Source organism: Eptesicus fuscus, chromosome 4 (genome assembly GCF_027574615.1).
Source record: "Eptesicus fuscus isolate TK198812 chromosome 4, DD_ASM_mEF_20220401, whole genome shotgun sequence".
Lineage (NCBI taxonomy): Eukaryota > Metazoa > Chordata > Mammalia > Chiroptera > Vespertilionidae > Eptesicus > Eptesicus fuscus.
Window position 1 is genome coordinate 3,452,564 of NC_072476.1, and position 23,224 is coordinate 3,475,787.

At 44.3% G+C, this 23,224-nt stretch overlaps 1 long non-coding RNA gene across 1 annotated transcript; it reads right to left on the minus strand.

The window, feature by feature from the left end:
• Positions 1–2,080: 2,080 nt before the first annotated feature.
• Positions 2,081–5,419, minus strand: LOC129148679 (uncharacterized). Its single transcript, XR_008555648.1, has 3 exons — positions 5,307–5,419; positions 2,396–2,572; positions 2,081–2,301 (listed from the first exon to the last, which is right to left on the minus strand). It is a non-coding gene; the product is annotated as an uncharacterized LOC129148679 (long non-coding RNA).
• Positions 5,420–23,224: the final 17,805 nt, after the last annotated feature.

Below are 23,224 nucleotides of genomic sequence, written 5' to 3' on the forward strand. Positions count from 1 at the left end.
GGGGCTCTGCTGCACAGTCATAGGCTCCTCCCAGTGGCTCCAGTGCCCCCTCCTAGGGAGTCAGAGCTCTCCAGGGGGCCTGCATCCTGGCAGAGGAAGAAAAGAGAGACTATGGAGGATGACAAGGGAGGTTTTCACTGGTTAGGCCTTGAATAGAGGTTCATCATCCTGCCCACTCTCCATTGGCTAGAACTCAGTCACATGGCCCCACCATCTGCACAGGAGCCTGGGAAATGTAGTCCAGCTCTGAACCCAAAAAGAAAAAGAGCCAGAGTTCGGTGAATACATAGCAGTCTGTGCTGCACCAGACTTGGGAAGTGGGGGGAGCTTCCTGGAGGGATACCTAAGAGCTACCTGATGAAGGGCGGCAGGGGAGAGTGGGAAGGGGCGGGCTGCAGAGCAGCATAATGTAAGCAAGAACACAGGACACTGGAAATCGTATGTTGAAGAGGAGAAAGGAATTCTGCGTGTCTGAAGGGTTGAGGAATTGATCCCAAGGGTAACCAGAGCCATGGAAGGTTTATCAATTGAGGATCAAGTTTGTATTCTAGAAAATTCTTCTCTGGCTTCGGTGTGCAGAATAGATAGGAAGGGGACCAGAGGTCTGCTAAAGGATGACAACCTGAAGCACAGGGGCGGCTGCAGAGAGAAGTGGGCAGCTCCAGACACCGGCATGTGGGCTGCATAGATCGCGGTCGGTCAGACGTGCAGGCAAGCAAGAGCTGAATCCAGGACCAGGGCTGGGTTTTCACATTGGACAGCTGAGTGGCTGGGGATTTCATTTGCCAAGAAGGACAAACCTGCTGTTTTACTGGGATTCATTTCACTGAGGGCTTGCTGAGTGTGTGGTGCTCATGGGCCATTTAGAGAGAGACGGCGTGCATCTAAAGATTAAGGAAAGAATTTAGGCTGAGGATGTAGTCATGAGAGTGGATGAGCCCATTCCGAGGAGAGGAGGAAGGAGAGAAGCGAAGAGGGCTTGGGATAAAACCCTGCGACATGCCCACATGAAAGGGTGCAGAGGAAGTGGGGCTCATGCCAGCATCTGATAGGAAACTGCCAGGTACACAGGAGAAAGAAAATATGCTGAGGCATCATGGGAAAGGACAGAAACAATTTCATGGGAGCATGATGAGCCACAGAATAAAACTTGCACAGAGCCGAAGAAAATTAAGGGCTGAAACCCACCGATCGATGTTTCAGAAATAGCACTCGCACAGAGGCCCTGAGGTCGGAGAGAGACGGCCCTGTGTGCTGAGAGCAAAGGTGCCCGCCAAGCGGCCAGAAAGCACGGAGCAGGGGGTGGCGGCAGAGGTGAGGCGTGGGGAGCGACAGGAGATACAGAACCTTCTGGGGCACTTTGAGGACTTCATCTTTGACTGTGACTGCGATGGGGACGTGGCACTGGAGAATTTTGATCAGAGAAGGGACAGGATGTAACTTAGGCGTGACATCTGTGGAGCAGAGATTGGAGCAGAGAAGGGGACTGGGGGTCTGAAGGACAGAAGTAAAGAAAGGCAAGAACCCAGGGCGCGGCGATGGCAGAGGGGCCGCAGGTGGCGGCAGTGCAGATGGTGCGAAGTGAAGCATTCTGGAAATACTTTGAGGGACAGCAGCTGGAGGAGCGGGCTGGCTGGCTGTGGGGTGTAAGAGGAGGCACCTCGAATGTCGCTGCAGTAGTATTTGGCGATAAAAAGGGTGAAGAACTGATCCCTGCCGCAGCCTGCACGAACCTGGAAAGCACCTTGCTGAGTGAGAGAGGCCAGGCCCAAGACCACATGTTGCAGGGTTCCCTCTATCTGAGCTACTCCGGACAGGTGAAGCCACAGGAACAGAAAGCGGACTCATGTCACCAGGGCTTGGGGGCGGGGGAGGGGGAGCAGAGTGGCTGCTCAGTGGGCGCAGTGCTTCCTTTTGGGGAGATGAACGTTCTGAAATCAGATAGAGGTGGTGGTTGCATGACACTGGGAAGGCACTAAACGCCACTGAATTGTTCGCTTTAAAATGGTTCATTTCTGTGATTTTCACCTCCGTAAAAAAGGTTTGTGTTCCAAATGACTCCAATGCCTTTGGTCTGCAAACCAGAAGGAGGGGCTGCCTGCATCTGCTGGGGGAGCGGCTCCCGGAGGCGCGGGCTGGGAGGAAGCAGCCTCTGCGCTGGAGATGCCGGTGACACCCAAGCGAGACCGCCCGCACACAGACGGCGGGCGCCTGGCTTCGGGGAGATGCTGGGAGACCTGGGGCCTTCAGCAGGTGGTCCACTTTCAGATTCAGGCGTGGCTGGTGCTGACTTTCTGTTTTCTGGAAGAAGAGGTCAGAGGTAGAAATTACATTGTTACAGAAACGTAAACAATTTTATGTGTCCACATCCAAGTTTGTGGGGTGAAATCCACACCTTTCTCATCAGAAGCGCGTTGCAGCTCTTTCAAGGCAGCCAGGCAGGGCTGGTCCGGAGCCAGGCGGGCCGGGCGGTCAGGAGGGTGGGGCAGGCGGCAGGCTCGGGCCCTGCAGCGCGCCAGGGCAGACCTGTTGTGCCTACTAGCACCGTCTCCGTCCTGCTGAGACTTGTCTGCTGGAGAGCCAGAGGAACACATCAGGTTTGTGAGACCAGCAAACTGTGTCAAAGGAATGAAGTGTGTAGAGGAATTGTTGGTGACAACTAATAATTAAGCCTTTCTTGCGTGCCCAGCACTCTCTCTGCTCAAAGCTTTTGCATTCGTCATCTCATTCTGCTCTAACATCAAGCCTGTGAGGTAGGTATTATTATTAGCCCGGTTTTACATGTATAAACAAGCACAGAGAGGTTAGTGATTTGCCTGAGGCCACACAGCAAGTAAACAAATGAAGAAGCAGGAGGCAAACTCAGGTGTGTCTGACCGTACAGCCCTATGTTGGGAGGAATAGAACAGAATGTCAGAAGCTTCCCCTTACACCACTCGGCACTCAGTAGCTAGAGAAGGCGGGCAGGTCTGGGTCCCCCAAACCGCTCTGCGTCTCCTCACTAGCCCTTAGCAGCGATTGGCACATAATTGGCGCCCGGAGCTTGCTGAATGAATGAATGACTGAACTAGCACCCAAAAGAATGATTAACCTGTATGGCATTGCATTGTGCTTAGTAAATTCAGGAGCCTGTCTCTCCAGCTAGGCTGTGAGCTACTTAGGGCGAGACCCTTTCTGACACGCCGTGACAATGGAACCCAGCGCACTGAGGAAGTTTACGTACAGGTTAAAGGGCTTGGGCTGCAGGCAGCTCGCGCAGGTGCAGATCCTGCCCTGCTTCTGTGAGAGTTGTGAAAACTCGAGCAGGTTACACAGCCTCTGTGTGCGTTGATTTCCTCACCCGGAATATGGGGAGAATATTATCTGCACCTTAAAGATGTTTGTCAAGATTAGTAAGTTAAGACTCGGTAATAGTAGGTGCTCAGTAAACACTATCTGTGTGTCCATGAAACGACAGAGAAAGAGTCCCTAGCTGTCCCCTGGTGGCGTCAGGTACAGTGTGTACCCTGGAGCCTGAATACGAACAGGTAGCATTTTTGAACGTTGATTAGGTCCCAGGGACCGAGCTAAGCACCTTGTATATTTGTCACTGCACTTTAATCCTCACAACCACCACACGAGACGAGCGCCATTATTCTCCTGTTTTCTCAGGCCGAGGCTGAGGAGGAGTAAGTAATTTGCCAAGAGTCACGAAGCAAACAAATGCAGTGTGCGCTCCACCAGGTCAGGGGCAGGGCTGTCGCATCAGAAAAACAGAAACTGTGCCAGGTCTTTCCAACAGAGGGGACTCCTACAAGCAACTGAGTGCACCAATGAGCCGACAGCTGAGAAGTCAGGTAGGCATGACGAAGCCGCCTGGGCTTAGCCACAGTGGAAGCCGCTGTCACTGCTGGGACCCAGGGAGGAGGGGGGGGCTCCCAGGGCATCAGGAGGAGCTAGAAACACAGCAGGGGGCTCCCAGCCAGGAGCCAGCACCTACCCCCAGAGTGCTTGGCACCAAGAAGGTACTTCATAAATAGGAAGGGAAGGAGGGAGGGAGAAGGGCCGGCAAACACCAAAGCCTGTTTCTAACCCAGAGGGACCAACCGCAGGGCCTGCAAAACCCAGGCAGCTTAAGGTACAGGCATGGCGCTAACCGGTTATGTGAGGCCCAAACTGGAGCGTGCACACCTGCCTAAATGGGACAGCCATGCTCAGCTGCAGCCAACTCCGCCAGACAGAAAGGCGGGTCCGGTGCTGCCGGGCTTGCTGACTTTTCAGGAAAAACTGACAATCCTGACTTTCGAGTTAAATCTACTGCTTCTTACATGTTGGCAAAGAAGTCAAATCCAGATGCCTTTGAGACGTCGTGTTGGATCAGAAAGAAGCTCATTAGGGACTGCTTGGGGTCATGGTCATGTCAAGGGAACACAGAGGCAGCCTTCCGGCTCCCCTCGCTTAACCTCCGTCACTGGTTTCTCTTCCTGGCCCCTTTAGTTAACCTGAGTCCTTTTTAAGCATCAAAATGAAAGAATGGATGAGTGAGGGATGGATCTAGGAACAGAAAAGGGACATCAGTGGAAAACTAGTAAAATCTAAATAAATTCTGGAGTTTAGTTAATAGTAGTGTACCAATGTTGTTTTCTCATTTGTCAAAGGGGTCGTGGTAATGTAAGATGCTGTCAATAGGGTAACCGGATAAGGGCATATGGGAACTCTGTACTGTCTTGCAACTTTTCTATAAATCTAAAATTATTCCTAAATAAAAGTTTATTTTAAAAATAATGGATGCAGCCCAGCCAGCATGGCTCAGTGGTTGAGCATTGACCTATGAACCAGGAGGTCACAGTTCGATTCCCAGTCAGGGCACATGCCCAGGTTGCGGGCTCGATCCCCAGTGTGGGGCATGCAGGAGGTAGCAGATCTATGATTTTTATCATTGATGTTTCTATCTCTCTCTCCCTCACCCTTCTTCTCTGAAATGAATAAAAATATTTTTTTAAATAATGAATGAAACTCTATAACTCTACTTTAAAATTAATGAGTTCATAATAATTCTCATAAAGAACTAATTTGTCACCTTTGGAAGAAGCTATTCCATCAAATCTTTACTCTAAAAATGTAGTAACTAAAAGGAAATAATTTATTCTGACCTAGTCAATGGGGGAAAGAAATTCTTCTGTATAGAAGAATGCCAGCTCATAAATGTTGAAGGCAGGATAACATTAGAGTTTTGCAACCTTGAATGAAATGGCCGACTCAGGCAATGATCATCAATGGATGCTGAAACCACTGGGTGAAAGGTTCAAGGAAGACTGGGTACTCACATGTGCCAAATCACCAGGCCGGAGCGAACTCTGGTTCTAAGAGAAGAGATGACTGCACAGTGGAGGAGTCAGGCTGTCGCCACTGATGAATCGTCACCTCTGTTGATCCCAGCATGGCTTAGCACAGACAAGAAGAACCAATGAATGCATAAATCAGTGGAACAACAAACTGATGTTTCTCTCTCTCCCTCCCTCTTTCTCTCCCTCCCCCTCTCTCTAAAATCAATACTTTTTCCATTTTTTTAAATGTTTAGAGCTACAGCTGGCGCTGCGAGTGCCTCAGGAGTGTAAGTGGCTGCTGCAGCTATTCTACTGTCGTTGAGATGATTATTGTCGCTCACGTGATTGAACCCATTTATAAGGCCACATAATTGCTGACTTCTGTAAGACTGCCTGGCCCATCGTGGGCTGCGGGCCCACTAACTAGAAAGGCTTTCTCTTTCCCTGGACTGAGCCCAATAAGGCCTCCTGTTTGCCCTCCCAGCACGTACCAGTGGCTTCGGGGCACTTTGGCAGCAATTTGCTTTAAAGCTTACGCATACTTTATTTACTGGGTTGAAAGCCTTCGCACGGTGCATATGCTGTTTATGTAGTTGATCTCGACTCTGTTCACACTGACTTCAGTGCGTTGTATTTGGGTCTCTATGCTGATAGCAATTACATAGCTTCACATGGGAGCCTGACTCACTAAACATCCAGTTGTCTGGAAGGACTTGGTCCTAAGTTAAATCATATCCCTCCTAGTCTTATTTAAAAGTGAAAACATTGTTTATTAGGGTTTTCAAGTTTCTAATTACATAAATAATATGTTAATATACTCATTTTTTTAAAAAAAATGCAGCTAAGGATAAAATTCTCCTTGACTGCCTCCTATTTCTGTTTCCTCTATTTTACTCTAGAAGTAGCCACAGTTGTACATCCTTCTTGAACTGTGTCTCTGCGTTTATATAAACTTGTGCACTCCATCAAACATATGCTATTGTTTTATATGGTTTTCATGTAAATAAGGTTATATTGCAGGCATTGTTTTACAACTTGCTTATATAGATTCACAAGGAAATAGGACTCACTAAATACCAATTGTATGGGAAGACTTGGTCCTAAACTCTCTCACACCCCGCATCTGACTGCTCAGCAAATGATGTCAGCTTTCCCTAAGGAACATTTACACACGCTAAGCACAGCTCACCACTGCCAGGTCCCCCACCCTGGTTCCTGCTTCAGTCCTTGCCAACCTGGGGTCCATTTTCAACAATTATTCTGACTCTTTTCAACTTACAGTCAGATACAACTAAAAGCACTGAGGTGGGCGCTTTTCCATAGCCTGAGACCTACCTGCAGCTTGGCTCTGCAAAGGTGGGGCTCCGAGATACGTCTGACTGCCTGGTCACAGTGGAAGCCTCTCCTACTTGCAGTGGCAAAGAGGTCACTGTGCCCTGAGCCAGGATGTGTAAACCTGTCCCACCTGAAGTGCCAGGTCTGTGAGTCCGTCCTTCATCAAGGACAATTCAGAGTGGAGTCACTGAGGAAAACGAGGCCCCCGGTCCCGACACACCATCCACCACCTTACTGGACAGAGGCGAGGAAGTGAGAGCATTGCCTCTGTAGACTCCAGAGAGACAAGGACATCACCGCCTCAGCCACCGCCTCTGCCGTTTCCACCTGCAGCAGCTTCCCACACCTGTTCAACAGCTTATGTGCCAGCAATATAACCTTATTTACATGATGTGGTCAGGGTTGGGCCTCACAGCCTGAAAAGAGATCCTACCCATGAACAGGACAAGAACAATCAAAGCATAATTACAACAGAAGAGTCCAAACAACCCACAGAAGGGACACTCCTCGGGCATCCAGCTCAGAAGTTAAAGGAGATCACACCACTGGGTCCCACAGGACATCTACTACAAAAGGTCACCCCATGAAGACTAGGAGTCATAGCAGTTCTATCTAATCCATAGAAATAAACACAAAGAGGCAACTAAAATGGGAAGACAAAGAAACAACCCCAAATGAAAGAAAAGTAGGAATTGCCAGAAAACGAGCTAAATGAGATGGAGGTAAGCAATATACCAGACATAGAGTTCAGAGCAATGATTATAAGGATGTTCACGGAAGTTAGTGAGAGCTACAAGGAACTAAGTGGGAACTACATCAGCATAAAAAAAGGACATAGAGGCCATGAATAAGAACCAGTTGGAAATGAAGAATACTATATCTGACATCAAGAATACACGGAAAGGCCATGACTGGTGTTAATCAGTGGTTAGAAGGTCAGTCTGTGCACTGAAGTGTCCCAGGTTTGATTCCCAGTCAAGAGCACAAACCTGAGTTGCAGGTTAGATCTCTGGCCCCAGTAGGGGACCATGCGAGAGGCAACCAATCAATGTGTCTCTCACACATCAATGTTTCTCTCTCTCTCTTTCTCTCTCTATCTCTCCCTCCCTAAACTCTCTCTAAATACCAATAGAAAAAAAATCTCTTTAGGTGAGGATTAACAACAACAACAAAAAGAACACACAGGAAGAAATTAAAAGCAGGCTTGGCCAAGAAAAATGGTGGCAGAATAAGTGGATGCCACACAGACACACTCCCAGGACCAAACTGGAGTTACAACTAAAATATAAAAAACATCCTGAATATCAACTGAAGACTACCTGGAAAGAACTTTGATAACCAAGGACAGAAAGTGGAGACCACATAGAGATTGGTAGGAAGGGCAAAGGTGTGAAAGGGCTGGATGGGCCCCCACAGACAGCAGCTGAGGTTCTGGAGAGATATCTTAGCTGTGGGGGGTTGCCACGGAGAACTCTGGGGTCTAATCCCCAAACTTGACTCCCAGCAGAGAGCACTGTAACTGAGAAAGGTGCCCGCATAACATCTTACTGTCTGCCAGAGAAAGGTGGCTGGAAATGCAGGCACCCTCTTAAAGGGCCAATGCACAGAAGTCTGTGTGCAGCCACTCACCTTGTGCTCCAGCAGAGGGAGGGCAGAGTAGACTAGAGATGTGTGAGCAGAAGCCAGGGTTAGGGGTCCTGGTTTTAGAGCTCAGAAGGCAGACACCCCGGTTTCCTGGGCTGAGTTATTCCCTCATGCTGCAGAGGTCATCTTTCTCACTCAGAAATTTGCTATCCAGGTTGTTTTGTCTGGGGAGAATATAGCTGACCCACCCTATTGGAAAACACCTTGCCCCACAATGTGCAATTTCTGAGAACCATTAGGAGACTGAGAATAACAATTAGCCTCCAGGCAGAAGCAATTTCCCCACCCTGTTGGAAAAACTCTTGCCACACCTATGGATGATTGCCTGAGGGCTACTCAAAACTGAATCCAGTCAGTCTGCTGATAGAGGTGGTCTCTGGAGGCTTTGAGTCTTTGCCTGATCTAATCACTAGAGATTGAGAGGCATAGCAGATCTACCCAAACACAAACAGGCAGCTAAAATTATGAGACAAAAAAACAACCCCCAAATGAAAGAACAAGAGAATTCTCCAGAAGCAGAGATAAATGAAATTGAGATAAGAAATTTATTTGATATAGAGTTTAGAATAATGATGGTAATGATGCTCAACAGCATGAGAAAAGATATAGTAACTATGAAAACGGAAATAAAGAATGAGATAGCACAAATAAAGAACACATTTGAAGGACTACACAGCAGATTAGGGGAAGCTGAGGATTGACTCAGTGAATTAGAAGATAGATTTGAAAAAATCACTCAGAGAACAAAAAATAAAAATAGGAGGACAGCTTAAGGGAGCTGTGGGACAATGTGAAACATAACAATATTCGAATAGCAGATGTGCCAGAGGAGGCAGAAAAGGAGCAAGGGAAAGAGAACGTGTTTGAAGAAATAATGGCAGAAAACTTCCCTAACCTGGTGAAGGAAAATGTCACACAAGTTCAGGATGCACAGAGAACCCCAAGCAAGAAGAACCCAAATAGACCCACACCCAGACACATCTTACTTAAAATGCCAAAATTAAAGACAAAAAGAGAATCTTAAAGGAAGCAAGAGAAAAGCAAACTGTTATCTACAAAGGAGCTCCCATACAGCTGTCATCTGATTTCTCATCAGAAACTCTACAGGCCAGAAGGAAACAGCATGAAGTACTCAAGGTAATGAAAAGCAAGGATCTGAAACCAAGGTTACTATATCCAGAAAGGTTATCATTCAAAATAGACGGCCAAATATAGAACTTCCCAAGACCAAAAAAATAAATAAATAAAAGGCTAAAGGAGGACATCGCCACAAAGCCAGCATTATAAAAAGTGCTAAAGGGACTGCTGTAATGAGAAGAAGACAGAGATAAACCTAGGCATACAGAATTTAAGTGGCAATAAGTAAGTACCTATCAAGAATAACCTTAAATGTAAATGGATTAAATGCTCCAATCAAAAGGCATAGGGGAGCTGAATGGATACAAAAACATAACCCAACTATATGCTGACTACAAGAGAATCACCTCAGAACAAAAGACACACATAGGATGAGAGTGAAGGGTTGGAAAAAAAATTTCCATGCAAATGGAAAAAAAAAAAGTGGGGGTAACAATACTGATATCTAACAAAATAGACTTCAAAATGAAGGCCATCACAAGAGACAACAAAGGTCACTACATAATACTAAAAGGATCAATCCAAGAAGAGGATACAACCCTGGTAAGCATATATGCACCCAATATAGGAGCACCTAAATATATTTTTTAAAAACTGCTAGAGGACTTTAATAGAGAGATCAACAACAATACAGTCACAGTCGGGGACTTTAACACCCTGCTGACTTCACTAAATAGATCTTCCAGACAAAAAATTAACAAGGAAACAGTGACTCCAAAGGACATACTGGATCAGATGGATTTAGTTGACATTTATAGAACATTTCACCCCAAAGTGGCAGAATATACATTCTTCTCAATTGCACATGGAACATTCTCAAAGATAGACCACATGTTAGGACACAGAACAAGTACCTACAAGTTCAAGAAAATTGAAATCATATCAAGCATCCTCTCAGATCATAGTGGAATGAAATTAAAAATAAACTACAGTAAAAACACCCAAAAACATTCAAACACATGAAGGCTAAAGAGCATGTTATTAAACAATGAATGGGTTATCAATGAGATCAAGAAAGAAATAAAAAACTTCCAGGAAACAAATGAAAATGAACACAAAACAACCCAAAATCTCTGGGACATAGCAAAAACAGTCCTGAGCGTGAAATTTATAGCACTACAGGCCTAACTAAAAAAAAAAAAAAAAATTAATAATACACTATTTAACCTTACAACTTAAATAATTAGACAGAGAACAACAAGAAAAGCCCAGAGTAAGTAGAAGGAAGCAAATAAGAAAGATTAGAGCAAAAACAAATGATGTAGAGGCTAAAAATAAATAAATAAATAAATAAATAAATAAATAAACAAACAAATAAACAAACTAACTAACAGTGAAACCAAGAGCCAGTTCTTTGAAAGGATAAACAAGGTTGATGAACCATTAGCCACACTCATCAAGAAACAAAGAGAGATGACCCAAATAAATAAAATCAGAATGAAAGAGGAGAAGTAACCACTGACACCACACAAATACAAAGGATTGTAAGAAAATATTATGAATAACTATATGACAACAAGCTGGACAATGTGGACGAAATGGGCAAATTCCTAGAAAAATACAAACTCACAAAACTGAATCAGGAAGAATCAAAAAACCTGCATGGGCCAATAACAACTGATGAAATAGAAGCAGTAATCAAAAGCCCAGATCCAAATGGTTTCACAAGGGAGTTTTACCAAACATTCACAGAAGAACTAACACCTATATTCCTCAATCTATTCCCAAAAATCCAAGAGGAAGGAATACTTCCAAGCTCTTTTTATGAAGCTAGCATTATCCTAATTCCAAAACCAGATAAAGACATTACAAAGAAAGAGAATTACAGGCTAATATCACTGATGAACATAAATGCTAAAATCCTCAACAAAATGTTAGCAAATTGGATCCAGCAAGATATTAAAAAGTTCACACACCATGACCAAGTGGGATTTATTCCAAGGATGCAAGGCTGGTACAATATTCGCAAATCAACAAACGTGATACATCACATAAACAAATTGAAAGACAAAAATCACATGATCATATCAGTAGACGCAGGAAAAGCATTCAACAAAATCCAACACCCATTTTTCATAAAAACACTCAGCAAAGTGGGAATAGAGGGAGCATATCTCAACATGATAAAGGCCATATATGACAAACCTACAGCAAACATCATACTCAATGGGTGAAAACTAAAACCAGTTCCCCTAAGAACAGGAACAAGACAGGGATGTCCGCTTTCACCACTTTTATTCAACATAGTACTGGAAGTCCTAGCCACAGCGATCAGACAAGAAGAAGAAATAAAAATAAAAAAAAAAAAAGAAGAAGAAGAAGAAATAAAAAGCATCCAAATTGGAAAGGAGAAAGTAAAACTCTCAATATTCACATAGAACAAGATATTGTACATAGAAAACCCTAAAGACTCCACCAAAAAAACTACTAGATTTAATAAATGAATTTGGCAAAGTAGCAGGATACAATAATCAGCACCCAAAAATCAATGGCTTTAAAAATATTTTTTATTGATTTCAGAGAGAAAGGGAGATGGAGAGAGACACAGAAACATCAATGATGAGAGACACTTATTCATTAGCTGCCTTCCACATGCCCAACACTGGGGTTCAAGCATGACCCATATGTCCATAGCAGCACAATTTACAATAGCTAAGAACTGGAAACAGCCCAAGTGCCCATCAGTAAATGAGTGGATAAAAAAGCTGTGATACATTTATACCATGGAATACTGTGCAGCAGTAAAAAAAACAGAACCTCTTACCCTTTGAGACAGCATGGAGGGACCTGGAAAGTAACATGCTAAGTGAGATAACTCAGTCAGAGAAAGAAAAGTATCACATGATCTTACTCATATGTGGAATCTAATTAACAAAATAAAATGATGAATGGAGTGTGATCCAGAGGCATGGAAGCATTGAACAGAGTGCAGAATCTTGGAGGGAAGAGAGGGAGGGTGGGCAGGTGGGAATCAATCAACCAAAGACCATATATATATATATATATACTAGCGTTCCTGTTGCAGGAAAAATCCTGCAATAGGGTTTCCTGCTGCACTCTACCCCGCCCTGCCTGCTCTCCTCCCTTGTCCCCCGGCCCGCCTTCTCCGCCAGCCCGCCTGCTTTGCCCTTCTCCCCCGGCCCCGCCTCCACTCCTCCCTTCTCCTCCCCCCGGCTTGCTTGCTTCTCTGCAGCTTTGCTCCCTTCTGCAGCTCTTGGCTTCTTTCTACACTGTCTTGATATGCAAATTAGCCGCCATATTTGTTGGGGTAATTTGCATACTCGTCCTGATTGGTTGGTGGGCGTGGCTTGGTTGGTGGGTGTGGCTTGGGCGTAGCAAAGGTGTGGTCAATTTGCATATTTGTCTATTATTAGGTAGGATATATATATATATATATATATATATATATATATATATATGCATAACCTATGTTTGGACACAGACAATAGGGTGGTGAAGGCCTGGGCAAGGGAGGGTGGAGGTGGGCTGGAGAGGGTCAGTGGGGGGAAAAAGGGAACATATGTAATGGTTTCAACAACAAAGTTTTTTTTTAATGACAGCCAATAACACTACAAATTAACAAAAATAAAATAAAAGCAGGCTTGATGAAGCAGAGGGTCACATCTGACAAGGTAGGAATAAAATCTCAATTAGAACAAGAAAAAAAAAAAAAAAAAAACACTTGAAAAGCCTGAGGCGAGTTTAAGGGAACTTTGAGACAACATGAAATAAAACAACATCTGCATCATAGGAGTACCAGAGGGAGAAGAAAGTGAGCAAGGAATAGAGAACCTGCTTGAAGAAATTATTATAGAAAACTTGCCTAACCTGGTGAAGGAAACACAGAGAGTCCCAATCAAGATGAACATAAAACTGACCGATATGACTCAGTGGTTGAGTATTGACCTATGAACCAGAAGTCATGGTTTGATTCCTGGTAAGGCACACGCCCTGGCTGTGGGCTCGATCCCCAGTGTGGGGGGTACAGGAAGCAGCTGATCAATGCTTCTCTCTCATCATTTATGTATCTATCTCTCTATCCCTCTCCCTTCCTCTCTGAAATCAATAAAAACATATTTATTAAAAATATGAACAGAAAGAGAACCATATCAAGACACATCATATTTTAAATGATAAGTTTTAAAGACAAAGAGAGAATTTTAAAGGCAGCAAGAGAGAAACAGTCACTTACCTACAACAGAGCTCCTGTAAGGCTGTCAGCTGGTTTCTCAACAGAAATACTACAGATCAGAAGTGAATGGCATGAAGTATGCAAAGTAATAAAAAGCAAGGATCTGAAACCAAGACTACTCTGTCCAGCAAGGCTATAATTCAAAATTGAGGTGAAATAACGAGCTTCCCAGACAAGAAGAGGAGGAGGAGAAGGAGGAGGAGGAGGAGAGAGTGTCGGGGGAGGGGAGGGCATAGGCATAAAGAATAAAAATGGAAATAAAATAATATCTATCAATAATAGCCTTATATGTAAATGGAATAAATGTTCCAATTAAAAGTCATAAGGCAGCTGAATGGATAAGAAAACATAACCCATATATATACTGTCTATAAGAGACGCACCTTTGAACAACAAATTCACACAGGATGAAAGTGAAGGAAAAGAATTTCCATGCAAGTGGAAATTTTTAAAAAGCAGGAGTAGCAATACTTATATCTGACAGAATAGACTTCAAAAGCAAAGGCCATAAAAGAGACAAAGAAGGTCACTACATAATACTAAAGGGATCAATCCAACAAGAGGATATAACCCTGGTAAACATATATGCACCCAATATAGGAGCACCTAAATATATTTTAAAACTCCTGGAGGACTTTAAGTGAGAGATAGACAGCAATGCTGTCATAGTAGGGGACTTTAACCACCCCCTAACATCATTGGATCGATCTTCTGCACACAAAAAAATCAACAAGGAAGCAGCAGTCTTAAATGACACACTAGATCCGATGGATTTAATTCATATTTATAGAACATTGCATCCCAACGCTGCAAAATATATGTTCTTCTCATGTGCACATGGAACATTCTCAAAGATAGACCACATCTTAGAACACAAAATAAGTCTTTACAAGTTCAAGAAGATTAAAATCATATCAAGCATCTTCTTGGATCACAATAGCATGAAACTAGAAATTACAATAAAAACATCAAAAACATTCAAGCACATGGAGGGTAAGTAGCATGTTATTAAACAATGAATGGGTTACCAATAGGATTAAGAAAGAAATAAAAACACTTCCTGGAAATAAAACAACCCAGAATCTATGGGACACAGCAAAAGCAGTCCTGAGAGGCAAGTTCATAGCACTAAAGGCCTACCTCAAGAAACAAGAAAAAGTTCTAATAAACTATCTAACCCTACAACTAAAAGAATTAGAAAGAGAACGGGGGGGCGGGGGGGAAGCCCAGAGGAAGTAGAAGGAAGGAAATAATAAAAATCAGAGTGGAAATCAATGACATAGAGTCTAAAAGAAAACCATCTAGCCCAGCTGGCATAGCTCAGTGGTTGAGCGTTGACCTATGAACCAGGAGGTCAGGGTTCCATGCTTGATCAGGACATATGCCCAGGTTGCAGGTTCAGTCTCCAGTGTGGGGCGTGCAGGAGGCAGCCAGTTAATGATTCTCTCTCATCATTGATGTTTCTATCTCTCTCTCCCTCTCCTTTCTACTCAGAAATAAAAAATAAATTTTTTAAAAAATATAATAGATCAATAAAACCAAGAGTTAGTTCTTTGAAAGAAAAACAAGATTGGTAATCTTTAGCCAGACTCATCAAGAAACAAAGAAAGATGAGCCAAATAAATTAAATCAGAAATGAAAGAGGCAAAGTAATAATTGATACCACAAAAATACAAAGGATTATAACAAAATACTAAGAACACCTCTATGCCAACAAACAGGACAACCTGGGCAAAATGGGCAAGTTCGTGGGAACATACTATCTTCCAAAACTCTATCAGGAGGAATCAGAAAACCTGAATAGGCTGATAACAACAAATGAAACTGAAGCAGTAATAAAAAAAAACTCACAACAAACAAAAATCCTGCACTGGATGGCTTCATAGGCGAGTTTTAGCAAACATTCAAAGAACAAATACCTATCTTCAAACTACTCCAAAAAAATTCAAGAAGGTAGACTTCCAAGCTCTTTTTATGAGGCCAGCATTATCCTAATTCGAAAACCAGATAAAGACACTACAAAGAAAGAAAATTACAGACCAATATTCCTAATGAACATATATGCTAAAATCCTCAACAAAATATTAGCAAATCAAATCCAGCAAAACAATGACCATGACCAAGTGGAATTTATTCTGGGGTTGCAAGGCTTGTAAAATATTTGCAAATCAATAAATGTGGTACATCACATAAACAAAATGAAGGATAAAAATCACATGATCATATCAATAGACACAGAAAAAAGCATTAGACAAAATCCAGCATCCATTTTTGATAAAAACTCTCAGCAAAGTGGGAAAAGAGGCATCAGGCCTCAACATAATAAAGTCCATATATGACAAACATACAGCCAATATTATATTCAATGGGCAAAAACTAAAACGTTTCCATTAAGAACAAGATGAGACAGGGTTATCTGCTTTCACCACTCTTATTCAACATAGTACTGGAAGTCCTAGCCACAGCAATCAGTGAAGAAGAAAAAATAAAAGGCATCTAAATTGGAAAGGATGAAGTAAAACTGTCATTATTCGCTGATGACATGATATTGTACTTAGAAAACCCTAAAGACACCACCAAAAAACGACTCGATTTAATAAATGTATTTGGCAAAGTAGCAGATAAAATTAACATCCAGAAATTCGTGGCATTTTTATACATCAGTAATGAACTCTCAGAAATAGAAACTTTAAAAAAATTCCATTTACCATTGCAATAAAAAAAAATAAGATACCTAAGAATAAACTTAACCATGGAGGTAAAAGACCTGTACTTGGAAAACTATAGGCCACTGAAAAAAGAAACAGAAGACACAAAGAAGTGGAAGCATATACCATGTTCATGGAATGGAAGAATTAATGTCATTAAAATATCCATACTACCCAAAGCAATCTATAGAGTTAGAGCACTCCCTATTAAAATTCCAAAGGCATATTTCACAGAACTAGAACAAATATTCCAAAAATTTATACATAACCAAAAAAGATCCTGCATAGCCTCAGTAATCTTGAGAAAAACAAGAACGAAGTTGGAGGAATCACAATACCAGATATCAAATTATACTACAAAGCCATTGTAATCCAAACAGCCTGATACTGGCACAAGAACAGGCATATAGATCAATGGAACAGAATAGAGAGCCCAGAAATAGATCCATGCCTTTATGGTCAATTCATATTTGACAAATGAACCAACAGCATACAATGGAGTAAAGATAGTCACTCCAATAAATGGTGTTGGGAAAATTGGATAGGTACTTGCCAAAAAAATGAAACTGGACCACCAACTTAGACCATACACAAGAATAATCTCTTATTCTTAATAAAGACTTAAATGTAAGTCGCAAACTCATAAAAATCCTAGAAGTAAATAGGCAGTAAAATCTCAGACATCTTACGTAGCAGAATTTTTGCCGATACATCTCCTAGGGCAAGAGAAACACAAGAAAAAATAAACAAATGGGACTACATCAAACTAAAACGCTTCTGCACAGAAAAAAAAAAAAATCCTCAAAATGCAAAGGGAACCCACTCAATGAGAGAACATATTTGCCAATGATATGTCTAATAGGGGGTTAATTTCCAAAATATATAAAGAACTCATATACAGAAATACAGAAATTTTTTTTTTTAAAGTTCATACAACTCAACAAAAGGAAGACAAATAATCCAATTTAAAATGGCAGCCTTGGCCGGTTTGGCTCAGGGGTTAGAATGTCGGTCCTTAGACTGAAGGGTCTCGGTTTGATTCCGGTCAAGGGCACATACCTTGGTTGCAGACTCGATCCCCAGTGCCAATTGGGGCGCATGCAGGAGGCAACCAGTCAATGTGTCTCTCTCACATCAATGTTTCTCTCTCTTCTCTCTCTCTCTCTCTCTCTCTCTCTCTCTCTCTCTCTCTCTCTCTCTCTCTCTCTCTCTCTCTCTCTCTCTCTCTTTTTTCTCCCTCGCTTCCACTCTCTCTCTAAAGATCAATTGAAAATCCCTAGCTGGTTTGGCTCAGTGGATAGAGCGTCGGCCTGAGGACTGAAGGGTCCCAGGTTCGATTCCAGTCAAGGGCACATGCTCGGGTTGTGAGCTCGATCCCCAGTAGGGGGCATGCAGGAGGCAACCGATCAATGATTCCTTCTCATCATTAATGTTTCTATCTCTCTCTCCCTCTCCCTATCTAAAATCAATAAAAATATATTTAAACTATAAAAAAATAAAATTAAATAAAGATCAATGGAAAAAATATCCTCAGGTGAGGATTAAAGAAAAAAATGGGCAAATGACCTGAATAGACACTTCTCCATACAGATAGCCAACAGATGTATGAAAAAATGCTCAACGTCACTAATCACCAGAGAGATGCAGATTGAAACTACAATGAGCTATCACTTCATGCCTGTCACAATGGCTGTCATCATAAATCAACACATGACAAGTGCTGGCGAGGATGTGAAGAAAAAGGAACCCTAGTGCACTGCTGGTGGGAATGCAGACTGGTGAGGCCACTGTGGAAAACGGTATGAAATTTCCTCAAAAAAATTAAAAATGGAACTGCTGCCCAGCCGGTGTGGCTCAGTGGTTGAGCGTTGACCTATGAACCAGGAGGTCAAGGTTCAATTCCTGTTCAGGGCATGCGCCCAGGTTTCAGGCTCGATCCCCATTGTGGGGCATGCAGGAGGCAGCCGATTAATGATTCCCTTTCATCATTGATGTTTCTATGTCTCTCTTCCTCTCTGAAATTAAAAATAAATAAATAAAAAGGAACTGCTGTTTGACCCAGCAATCCCACTTCTAGGAATACTAGTATATCCTAAGAAACCCGAAACACCAATCAGAAAGAATGTATGCATCCCTGTGTTCATAGCAGCACAATTTACAATAGCTATGATCTGGAAACAGCCCAAGTGCCCATCAGTAGCTGAGTGGATAAAAAACCTGTGGTACATTTACACCACGGAACACTATGTGGCTGTAAAAAAGAAGAACCTCTTACCCTTTGCAACAGCATGGAGGGACCTGGAGAGTATTATGCTAAGTGACATAAGCCAGTCAGATAATGACAAATACCACATGATCTCACTTACATGTGGAATCTAATGAACAAAATAAACTGATGAACAAAATAGGTCCTGAGGCATGGATGCCTGGAACAGACTGACAGATCTCAGAGGGGAGGGTGGGTGGATGGGAAGAGATTAACCAAAGAATTTGCCAGTATATGCATGTGTGCACAGACCATGGTCACTGACAGTAGTGCATGAAGGCCTGGGAGCAGGGCAGGAGCCGGGTGGAGGGGGGTTTGGGGAGGATCAGGGAACATCGGTAATACTGCCAATGATAAAAATAAATTTTAAAGAAATTAAAATTTTAAAAATATTTTTTTAAAAACAAAAGCATCAAAAGTGGGAACTCAGATATTTGCATCCCCGTGTCCACAGCAGCATTATTAACGGCAGCCAAAGGGAGAAACACCACGAGTATCCGTCATCAGATGAATAAATAAATAAAATGTGCCATATACACATACAATGGGATATTATTCAGCCTTAAAAAGGAAGAAATTCTGTCACATGCTACAGTATGGATAAACCTGGAGGACATGATGCATGTGAAATAAACCAGACACAAAAAAGGCAAATATTGTATGATTCCACTGATATGAGGTACCTAGAATAGTCAAATTCACAGACACAGAAAGTAGAATACTGGTTACCAGGGGCTGGGGGGAGATGGGACTGGCTAATTATTGCTTAACTAGAGGCCCAGTGCACAAACTAGTACATGGGTGGGGTTCAGCTTGCCCACCCCAATCGAGGCCAATTGGGCGGGCTGGCCAGAGGAGAGGGGACATGGGAGGTTGGCCGGCTGGCCCTGCCTCCTGGTCCAACTCCCGGTCGAGGGGACAATTTGCATATTAGCCTTTTATTATATACTAGAGGCCTGGTGCACAAAATTCGTGCACGGTTAGGGTCCCTAGGCCTGGCCGGCAATCAGGGCCAATCTGGGCCTTCCGGCTGCCAGCCAGGGCCTTCCTTTGCTCCTCACCGCCTCCTGGTGGTCAGCGCACATCGTAGCGAGTGATCGAACTCCTGGTCTCCCGGTCAAACTCCCGAGGGGACACTTTGCATATTAGCCTTTTATATAGAGAGAGGATTTGTACCGAGTTTCAGCTTGGGAAGATGCAAAAGTTCTGCAGATGGATGGTGATGATGGTTCAATAACAATGTGAATGTACTTAATGCCACTGAACTGTACACTTAAAAATGCTTAAAATTGTAAGTTTTATGTTATATGTATTTATTCACAATTTTAAAATGTTTCAGTCATGTGCATTATCCCAAACCCTCCAAAGACCCTCACCTCACTCTAACTCAAGACCAAAGTCCTATAGACCCACTCCCATGTTTTCCTCTAACTGCCCACCCCCGTTACCCTTCTGAACCCGTTGTTCTCTTCTCCTTGTTCACTTTTCTCCTTCCTGTTCCTCAAACATGCCAGGCACTCTCCCTGCCTCAGGCCTTGGCGCTTGCTATTCCATCGCCCAGGTACCTACAAGGCTGCCTTCCTCACTCCCTCTAGAATGACTACCCTACTGAAAATTCAACCTTTGCCCCTTCTTCTTTGGCTAAAATTCTTTTCCCCCCATAGAAGTTATTACCACCTGAAAGATTATTTTATTTGTTTACTATCTGTCTTTTCTCACTAGAATGTGAGAATGTTCGAGTGTTTTAAAGTCTCCAGGCCATAACCTGACCTTTCTCAGGGTTCCCGGATGTAACTGAAAACCTCAATAGCGAAGTTGCAGGGTTTGTTCCCAGGTCTTCTTCCCCTGGTCCAGTACCAGGAGCTGATTACATGTCCCGCCGCCACCAGTAGGGAGATATCATTGGAAAGGTATGCGCTCTGCGTGACCAGGTGAGCCCTGAGCGCCAGCCTGGCTACGCCCGTGTGATCCGGGCTCTGTGGTTGGGTTTCTGGGAACAAGGTAAAAACTGCCGGGCTTGGCAGCGGCCAGAGGCCTTTGTGGCCGGCCGGCCGGGTGGAGGGAAGGCCAAGAGGAGGTGGCGGTGCTCTGGCGGCAGAGGCCCCACTCCAATGCCCGTGGGCAGAACCCGCTGGCAGGCTGGGTGTGCCCACACGGGGCACCTGGGAGTGGGGATCATGGGGAACCAGAGACCCAGGCCTAGCAGGAATGGAGGCCCTGTGTCGTCAAACCCCTGACTGCTGATTTTCCAGGGAATCAATCGGGAAGTTGGCTTTCCGGCACTATTTCCTCATTTTTAAACATTGGTTCAAAATTGCTAAGAACACCATGTGATCTGACACACAAAAAAAATTCAAAAACTAGGCCTCCCCACCCCCATACCCCCCACGCCAGGACAGCCACTTTACAGCTCTGCTACTTAGCAAAGATTTTAAGCATGGGGACGCTGGTTCCAGGGAGACCTGGCTTTGCCACAGGTTGGCCCAGTTCCTTGACATCTGCAAAATGGGAACAAAAATAGAACCTACCTCATTGGATCATTTTGGAGGAGAGTTAGCAGGTGCCTGACAAATAGTATTTACTGTAGTAATGAGGGGAGGGAGGGAGGGAGGAGCAGAGGGCCTGGGGAATATTGAGGAAAGAGGAATAACAAAAGGACACGTATGGCGTCAGCTGGTATGTGTGGCAGGGGAGCACCAAAGCTTACTGTGGCCTGGGGTGCTCAGACTGAAGATCCAGGACCCACTTTGGATCACTGGGCCCAGATAAGGATTCTGCCCACAAGCCAGAGACCCAACGCCCCGGGGCCTCCAGACCCACGGGTGGTGCCGCATTCCTGCGAGGCTCTGTCTCGGGGGATGGCACGGGTCCCAGCAGGCGCTGGGTTGAGTCTAATGCAGGATTCACATCTGTGTTTGTACAAACATACTTGGTCTTATGAGTTTGGAGCCTGACATTCCAGCCTGTCAAGATCGGATAGTTTGGAAACCTTTTCACCAGAACCAGTTACGAGTCTTTTGGTTGCAAGCAACAGAAACCCCAACCCAAGATGGCTTAGCAAAAAGGAAATTTATAATCTCACGCACTTAAAATGTCCAGGGGTTGGGCTGGTCTCAGGTACGTCTTGATGTGGGTCAAATGGTGAAACCAGGACCTGGTTGCTCTGTCATCTTTCTGGATGGGATCCATCCCTGTCCAGCCGCTTCCCAGCTGCAGTCCACGCCCAACAACCCCAAAGCAGGCGGGACTCCCCACGACCTCAGAGAAAACATCCCAAGAAAACTTCCCTGTGCAGAGTCTCACTGGTTATGGTTAACCTGATTGGGTCATGCTCCCTTCTTGAACCAATATCCTAACAGGATATAATGTGCTGATTTCTAGGCCGGGCTGGTATCAACCAGGAGCAGGGTGGTGATAAATGAAATCAACATCCCAGGATCAAAACATGGACGGGGTGCAAGGAAGGGGTGGAGACCTCGGAGCCAAATCAGGTGCAGTTACCTGAAGTAGGATGAAGGGATGTCCAGTGCCCCCTGCCCCCCACTTATGAAAAAAAAAAAAAAGAACAGTCACCTTCTCCTTTATGCAAAGTACTATTGGAATAGTGGCTCTGAAGTCTGGCTTGGCTCCCTCTTGGCTCTGGGATCTCCCTCCCTGACTCATAATCCCCTGGGCCTGCCTGACTAAGGAAGCGAGGACCGTGCTGCCTGGGATATAAGCTCCCAGTAGAGCTTTTCTGTGGCACTTAGAGCCCTCCCAAACCAGGCGTGCATCTACCCAGACACTAATTGGTCTGACTGTGCGTAATTCAGCCCGTGTCTTCAGCTAGAAAAAGTGTTGTGTGTTTTTAATTTGACCAAACGTTCCAAACACCTCGCCAGAGGTCCACACGGACTCTCGCTGATGTCCTTCAGACCAGAGTCCCTGTCAAGGGACAGAAAGAAGCGAGTTCAACGTGCCAACCCTGAGTCAACACACCTCCCCTCGTTCGCAATTACTTAAAACACATACCTTAACCTGTCTCAGCCCCACACCGGCCGGCCCGTATCCCTACTCATCCCCAGAACTCCAGCTCCTCCACCTCGGAAATCAGGGCACAACCCACGGCAAGCTGCTCACACCAGCACAGTCCCGGAGGAGATGCACCCCAATATTGCCCAGCAAGAGCACCTGGCCAGAAAACAGTGCGTGAACAAAAGGAAAACCCCCAGAATCACGTGAGTGGGAGGAACCATGGGAAACGGCCATGTTTGTAGGTCAGTAACAGTCTCATGTCAACAACTTCGTGTGGTCACGCGGGATCTACCAGGGCAGTGGTTTTCAAAGTGTGGCCCGCAGATCCTGTGGGGGAGGAGGAATGGCTCCCCAAGGCCCTTTCAAGAAGAACACGAGCACAACAGCCGGTGTGGCCCGTGGATAACGTCAGCCTGCGGACCAAAGGGTCCCGGGTTCCATTCCTGCCGAGGGCACATACCTCGGTTGCAGGCTCCTCCCGGCCCAAGAGCCTGGTCAGGGCACATGCAGGAGGCAACCAATCGATGTGTTTCTCTCCATTGATATCTCTCTCTGTCTTTCCCTCTCTCTTCCACTCTCTCTAAAAATCAATGGGAAAAATATCCTCTGGTGAGGATTTAAA